This window comes from Pteropus vampyrus, unplaced genomic scaffold (assembly GCF_000151845.1).
Source record: "Pteropus vampyrus isolate Shadow unplaced genomic scaffold, Pvam_2.0 Scaffold2, whole genome shotgun sequence".
Classification (NCBI taxonomy): domain Eukaryota; kingdom Metazoa; phylum Chordata; class Mammalia; order Chiroptera; family Pteropodidae; genus Pteropus; species Pteropus vampyrus.
In genome coordinates, this window is record NW_011888783.1 from 18,196,029 (window position 1) to 18,204,814 (window position 8,786).

Here is an 8,786-nt window from a genome sequence, read left to right on the forward strand (position 1 = left end):
GATTTGCCAGCCCTCTCTTTGCTTTTATGCAGCAAGAAGAAACTATGAGGTATGTGCTGCAAAAGTTATTTTCAGAGCTGTTACTATTTAATCGCTTCACTGGTTTTTTTGTTCATTTTTAAAATTTTTTATTTTTTATTTAAGTTTATCGGGGGTGACGTTAATCAATAACATTATATAGGTTTCAAGTGCACAATTCAATAAAACATCATCTATATATTGCATTGTATGTTCACATCCCAAAGTCAAATATCTTTTTGTCATCATATATTTGACCCCCTTTACCCTTATCTAACTCCCCTCAATACCCTCCTTTCTCTATGGTAACCAATAAACTGTTGTCTGTGTCTATAAGTTTTTATTTGTTCTTCTTTTGTTTGTTCATTTGTTGCTTTCAGTTTTATATCCCACATATGAGTGAAGTCATAAGATTCACAACTTTTTCTGTCTGACTTATTTCATTTAGCATGATAATCTCATTAGTCATGGTGGCTAAGACATGGAAACAACTGAGTGTCCTTCGAAAGATGATTGGATAAAGAAGCTGTGGTACATATATATACAATGGAATATTATAGCCATAAGAAAAGATGAAATACTGCCACTTACGACTTGGATAGGATCTTGAAATTATCATGCTAAAATTTGTATTACTTTTTTAAATTTAAGTTTATTTTTCAATTATAGTTGACATACAATATTATATCAGTTTCAGATGTACAACATAGTGATTAGACATTTAAATACCTTATGAATCGCTTCACACTGTTTTGAACCAAAGGAACTTCTTTCTTTATTTTACTACATTGGAACAAATGTTTAAAAGGAAAGCTCAGATAGTAGCTGGCTTAAAATAATTAACTCAAAGCATTTATTTACTCTTTTCCTGCCCATGTTATCATTACTACCCTTTGACAGGCTGCACACAGATGAACCCTATCATTCATTCACTCTTCAAGGATTTGTCAGGAGCCTCTTTTGTACCTGACACTGTGCTAGGAAAAGGGGAATTTGATGTGAATCCAAAAAAAGCTTGATCTTCAGGGACCCACAATTTCATGGACTGACAATTTCGTGGACCTCTTTCAAGAGGCACCTGGCAATATATTCATATGGTCATATATTTTTGCAAAATTTGCAAAAGTAAAATATTTTAACCACAACTGTTTGACTATTACCTTTTTCCAATCTGATATCTCTTCTATCGTATTTTCCCTTGTGTCTTGTGGCCTTGGCATGTCCGTGGTAATTTCAGTGATTCATTAAGTGAAGTTAAGTTAAGAGGAATACATTTTATTTGAGTTTAGTGAGACAAGTTAATGTAGTTGGCAGTCATTTCTGTGAATAGTTAAGTTATTCCTGGCCATCCCACCTTTCAGTGTTCCAACTTGCCTGCTGCTGTGACCTAAGGTGCAGGATTATTGATGATACACTGTTTAATATTAATATGGCCAATTCAAAGAATATTTAAAGTTAGTTATTGCACAACATAACTTGAAATGCCTTGAAATATTATAGCCCACATATGAAAGAAACTTAGTAGAGGCTTTGTCAAATGAGACAACATGCCTAGAAATTAATGACTTATCCATAATGAGTTGAGAAACTGAAAGAAACTTTTCTACATAATCAATAACATAAAACATGTTGATCAACTATGCTATAGAAAAGAATGAGCTGTCGAATCAGTACAGAAAATTATCTTATAAATTGTTGTCATAAGACAGAGGTAATCAAAGAGAACGAGTCAAAAATGTAGGAAAAAATGTGTTATGGAGATGTATCGGGCAGTCAATAATTTAAAATGTTTTACTTTTATAGATTTCATGGTATTTATCACCTTTTCATATTTGCGGTTTGTTGTGATTTCTTTACACCTAATTTTGTATTCTTTGAAGAATGCACCCTTTCTACACTGCATATGCTTTGGGCCTATAAAACCTGGAATGCAGATGTATTAAGGCCCATCTTGATCTTCCAAGTGCTAGTAGGTCAGACAGGCAAGGAAAGAAGCAGTTCAATGTAGCCTTCACAAGTGCAATGACATGGAATCATTTTTCCAGTTAGGGAGAAATGGTTCCTGTCTTAGTCAGTTTTTTAACAAATTTACTATAGACTGGGCAGTTTATTAACAACAGTTTATTAACAACAGAAATTTATTTCTCACAGTTCTGGAGGCTAGGGTCTGAGATCAGGGTACTAGCATGGTTGAGTGCAGGTAAGGACTCTCTTCTGGGTTGCAGATGGGTGACTTCTCGTAGTATCCTCACATGGTGAAAAGAGAACACTCTGATCCCTTCATCCTCTTATAAGGGCACTAATCCCATTCATAATGACAGCACCTTTCTGACCTAATTATCTTTTAAAGGCCCTACTTCCTAATATCATCACACTATAGGTTAGGATTTCAACATATTAATTTTGGGGGAGATATGAACGTTTAATCCATGTATTTTTTTTCTGACCCCAAATATATAGTTTCTTTTCAACAATGACATTGTTCCAACACCAATTCTCTAATTCACCCATGCCAACTGAGTGTCCTACTATTTCATTCACTAATTACCCAGACTTAGTACAGACCCCACAGGTTAAGGCCTCTGTCTCACAAGAGTGCCCCCGCTTCAGATGCCATTTGCAAGTTCCAGGCCCCCAGGCTACCTGCACTTCTGTTCAACTTGACTATATCCAATAAACTCAAAGAGTCTGGAGACTTTGGCAGAAATATAAAGATATATGAAAGGGTCTTAAGATTTGCAAACTATAAACACAACTAGGCAATATCCAGAGTGTTCTGAAGAAGAAAAAAAAGCTGAAGGTTCTTGGAGTAAAAAGTATATTCTCGAGAAGAATCAGTTCTGCATCCTTAGCCTCTGGATTGGTCTCAGATGGTAATCCTCTAGATGAACAGTGGTTTGCATACTAGATGTCAAATGGTCTAGATATGTGAACATTCTTTCCTTAGTCCTTCAGGGGTAATCAGAGGGTTAGCTGGAAATTTGATGTATGTCCAAGCATTGACGCAGGACAAGAAGGTTCAAAAGTTTAAGTTCTCAGGCTAGTTAAAACAAGAATAATATCATTACCTCTTGCCTCGACCTACTTGATTTTAGGAGTTTAGCAGCTTGACTGCAGTGACTCCATTTTATTTCTTTACTCTTTTCCTCAGCTACAAATTCAGGGGTTCTCATGACCCTTCCTCAGGTGTGATAATTTGCTAAAACAGTGCATAGAACTTAAGGAAGTGCTTTACTTTTGATTATTGGTTTATTATCGTTGAAATGAAGTTGTAGGTCCAAGATGACCCCAGTTCCTGCCTGGGATGTCACATCAGCAAACCAAAACTTAGATAAGTTTCATGTCCTTGTAAATGCGCTACTTGACCAGTAATAAAGACTAACTGAAACTTTAAGCGAACATAATCAGTCAGGAGGACTGTATATAATTGTGAGAACTCTACATGCAAGAACCCTGTAGTAAGAACTTTTTATAATAAAGCTCTATGGTTCTAACTTTCTTTTCTCTTCTAGAAATATCAGTCCATCTTGGCACTCAGAGCAGAGTATGCACGTGGCTTGCCACGTCTGCATATACTAGGTTGCAGTCCTTTCTTTTTCCCAAATAAATGCTTTTTGGTGACAGAATACCTAGTTGATATTATTTTTCAGTCGACAACCAGAAATGCAGTATATTCAGTCAGCTAATCCCCAAGTGTCAAGCCAATCTAAGCTCTATATTTACTTCCTTATTCCTTATTCATTTTTTTTTATTTTTCTCTTCCTCAATCCTTATTCTTTTTCCTATAATAGCGTCATGTCTTTTCCCCTCCCTTATTTTATAGTTCTCTGGACCTGTGGAGACAGAGACCACCAACTTCATAAAGTGTTAAATGAAGTCTGTGTCACCTAAATTGTCCTCTTTAATCATTTTTAACATTATAAAGTATATAAGTCAGGAAGAGCCTAACATAAGATATGCATAGAAAAATGTATTGGAGGAGGGAGTAAGGTTGGTGCAGAGCTTTCCTGCCTTCTCTGGGTACACCATCTTCCCAGTATATCAATGTCATCAACCTAGGAGCTTGCTGAATCTTATTGATCAAGAGTTTTTATTGAAATTTCCTCACATAAGCATGAATGATTTACTCATTGGCCGCTGATCTCATTGGTGACTGAACTCAATCTATAGCCCCCTTCCCTTCCTGGGGAAGGGTGCTAGAAGTTTCAACCCTGAAATCACTCTTTGGTCTGTCTGGTGACCAACCCCCATCCTGAAACTATCTGGGGGTTCTACCCTGAATCACCTCATTAGCATAAACTCTTTTATATTTGAAAAGAGCTCTTGGGAATAGCAAAAGACATTCCTATCACTAAGGAAATTCCAAAGGTTTTAGGAGATCTGTGCCAGGAACTTGGGGAAAAGACTGGAAGAAAAAGAGGCTACATACTAACCTGACAAGTTCAAGGGAGGCTAGCATGGTGGACCTTACAAACTCAGAAACCGAAAGTAACCACTTAGGATGGTCTGAACATAAAAATTCCTAACTAAAAATAGGTCACAGCAGATTGTCATGTCTTGAGCCTGTAGCTTCCTTGACAAAGGTCAATCATTACCTTAGGTGACCTTGTCTATTGTCTTTTTTTCATCTAAGATAACATACCTTTGAAATCTCAGAATAATCTCCTTTTCCAGAACCCTCGGGGCACAACCACCCAAAGCACAGAACCCACTCATTGTTACTTTGTACCCTGCATACCATCTCTTTGTGTTGTAAATGTTAATTATTAACTATCCTGTACCCATTCATGTAAAGGAAGTATATGTCTCTTTACTTTTTATCCAATCTCAGAGATTTCTCTACTTTTTTTTCTCCCTCCCCTTTAATCTACCACCAATAGATGTTATGTAACCCTCCTTATGCATCCTCCTTGTATTCTAATGTATAAAATAAACTGCAAAACTGCTGTTTTACAGAGAATTTTCTCAATCCATTGAGATTTTGCTTCCCAGCAATTGTCATCAGTTTGGCTCAAATAAACTCACAAAAATTCTTTATAAGCTTAGACATTTCTTATATCAACAAGACCAAATATAAAATTTTATTAGACGACAATTTGACACCACTAATTTGATGTATGAAGCTAAGAAGTTAGATAATAAAACAAATTTTCCTGAACCACATACCCAAAAACACTCCTCAAAATATTCTCCAAAGTTACTTTCCCAAGCAGCTTTCCCAAAATTTCCTTTAGAAATTATTTTCAGTTCCTGGGCACAAGGTATAATGACCCTTCAATTTTTGCTTTGCTACAGTAAATGTAAGGAATAAATTATGAAGAACATTTAAAAAGACTTTTTATGGTGTGTTCATATGTTGTTATCATGAAAATTGAAGTTGTGTGTGATGAATTACTATTTGGATTACATTTTCTTTTGAAAACTGTACCCTATCATCATTAAATTTATAATTTATTGACTGTGGAGTGTGAAGTTGCTGTTTCATATTTGTAAAATAGAAGAAATGGAGTCTCTGGAAGATTAAGTTGCTCACTTCTTTCATTTTAATGAATTCCTAGCATTAATTAAATTGTTGGCTTCAGGCTCTTAGTCGGATGCTTCGTTTCCTTTCTATGGCTTCCAAAAGGAAATTCAGTTTCAAATTATATTTTTATTAATAGTACCATTTTTGAAAATGTATATTAAATGAGTTGTACAGACTACCTACACCTATAATTTCATCATGGTACAACCTGTTTTTAAACTGTTTTATTCTGGTAAGTGTTTAAAGCGTTTTGATTAAACAAAAAGTTTCTTCGAAGATGCAGATTGGCCAAAGTGGATTGTAAAACTTCAGGGTTTAACAAAGAAGTCACTTAAGCTAATTGAGAAGTGATGAAGGTGGAAGCTAATTGAATGAATTAGTAACTTGGTTACTAGAGTAAACTTGTTCTTGTTGAAAGAAAACAAAATGGTGAGACATAGACTTTGAACAATGGTAGAAAAAGAAAAGGATGAGAATGAAGAGATTCAAAATATGCCATCCTAAAATATCCCACTTTGACATACGGATTTTTTTGAACTGAAGGCAGTTGAGCCATGGCAAACTAAGAAAAAGCTCTTTACCACTCTCTTAATTGCCTAAAAGAAAGTATAAATTGCCCCATTTATATGGGGAAATCTCCATTATAAAGGAAAGTCTCGTTAGAATGGGTGCCTGGACTAGGAAGAGTTACTACCAGAGATAACTCTTTTCCACCTGAGAGACTTGTCTGCAAAGCAGTCCTTACTTATCATGCACTTTATACTCTCACCTTTCCATAATTTGCTTCTCCACCAGGACCGCCACCTAGAAATCCCGAACCCCTATACCTTTCTTTAGCTTAGGATGGTATAAATCTCAATCATCTGGCTGCCATTTGAGTATCATATCTTTGTGTGGCTCCTGTGCCTATGTATGTAATTAAAATTGTTTTGTTTTTTTTCTCTTATTAATCTATTTTATGTCAATTTAATTCTTAGACCAGCCATAGAACCTCGAAAGATAGAAGGGAAATTTTTTCCTCCCCTAAAAAAATATGATTTTTTCTGAAGAGGAAGAAGAAAGAGCAAGGAAAGGAAATATCAGAGAAAGATCGATGATGACATCATTCAATTCAAAATTCTGAATTAACGTACGCAAAAGGAGAAACCCTGTGATGTCTACTATGACTTTTAAAGAGTGATTTATTCATAGCATTCTATAGGCCTGGAGGCTTTAAAACTGAGGGAGGGGGTAAAAAGGTTTTTATGAAAAGTAGAAGAGAAAAATCAAGATTTTGTTAGGACTGACTGTTAATAACATAGTTAGGAACAAAAGTATTTATTTAAACTTCTTTGACTACATTTAAAGTTTGCTTGATTTTGTATAGCATCTAAATATATTTACACATTTGTAATCAGTGTTATAGTTTTGTAAAAAGGTTAAGAATACAGCCTTTAAAGACAGGCAGGACTGAATTCTAATTAAGACTGGTAAAACTTAAATTACTATTACTAAACCTCGGTTTAGTAATAGTAATTTAAGTTTTACCAGTCTTAATTAGACTTAAATTAAATTAAACTTAAATTACTATTACTAAACCTCGGTTTCTTATTTTGTAAAAGCAGAATAGTAATTGACACTGACTTGCTAAGAAGATTTAAAAATGGAAAACCTTGACAACGTCTGGTAAGTCAGGATACCCAAAGATGAACTGATTTATAACACGTAACCATTATCAAGTAACTCTCTATAAGACTGTCAGAGCATAGCTGACCCTTTGTTCCACCAAGTGCCATGGAATCGTAGAAAGTCTAGAAGTCATCTCATCAATTTTCCCCACCAAGGTAGCCATCTGCTCTACAGTATCCATTACTTGTGCATGAACATGTCTGCTTCAGAGAAATCATTACTTCATATGGCAGCCTGTCTTGTTTTAGAATGACTCTATTGGAAATTTACGTTCTAGTCAGCCAAAATCTACCTTTCGCTTCTACTCTTGGGTCTTTGTTGTGCCACCTGCAGCTCACAGTCACTTCCTTATTTTAAGTTAGCGAATGGGCCCTGCCCCCATTGCTATAGGCTTTCTTTTCCCCAGGCTCTTCCCCTACCTCCTATCCCACTTCTGCATTTTGGGGTACATGAATAGAAGGAAAAGCCTCACAGGGAGGATTCTTTTGAGCATAGTAATTAAAAGAGAGGATCTTCTGCAAATTTTTGTTTAGGGTCAGAATAAAGAGCATAATTTAAACGGCCACAATGGCTGTTCATATTATCAGTCATCTGCTACATAATAAAATCAGAACAGAGCTTCTCTTTCCTCTGAGAAAGTATCAGTGGAAGAGGATAGAGACTCCTCTTGCCACTGACCTAGACTTCACTATAGAAATCAAAGAATGTTGGGTTCTTCAATTAAGTAGAGCATAGGAATAATCAGGAGCATGGGAAAATAGAGCAGGAATCGGTCACTTGGTTACTCAAGGGGTGAGAAAACACTTGATGAAGGGGGTCCATTCCCTTTCTCTCTCTCTCTCTCTCTCTCTCTCTCTCTCTCTCTCTCTCTCTCTCTCATTTCTCCTCTACTCACTACTCTCTATGTTATCCACTTAGAAGAAGTCTTTTGGTACAGGAAAGTTTCAAGAATTAAAGCATATGAGGATTTGGGTTTGCAAATGATTTAACCTTTTCTTCATTTATAGCTTTCTGGTGGTTGTATTTTCTAAGGTCTGATTTTAATAATAATAGCTACCATTTATCAACCACTTACTATGAAACATGGAATTATTCTAAACAATTGAGCATATTAATTCACTCAATCCTCAAAGCAACCATTGGGGAAAAGACTACAATTATCATGGGTTTATAGATGAAATAGGGAAGGGAATGGTTAAGTATAACCACGTCCTTATCTGCATAAAGACAGATAGCTAATAAGGAGCCAAAAGAAGCTTCAGATTCAGGATGTCCAACTCCAGAATCTATACTCTTTCCATTACATAGAATTCTCTTCCCTGTAAAGGTGATTTTTTTTTTTTTTTTTTTAAGGCCTAGCCTAACAAAGTTACCAAATGGTTGTGAAAAGCTGTACAGCCTTTCATGGCAGGGAATAGAATATCCAACATGAGCTTTGCTATGGCACAATCTTCTATTGGAGTTCAGTTTATATATAAAACAACCATAAAGTAAGTTGAATGACCCTGGGTCTAGTTTTTGATTGCTGAAAGAAATTGCTTGATGAATAGTTATCCTGAAATACTCCTAAAGTTGT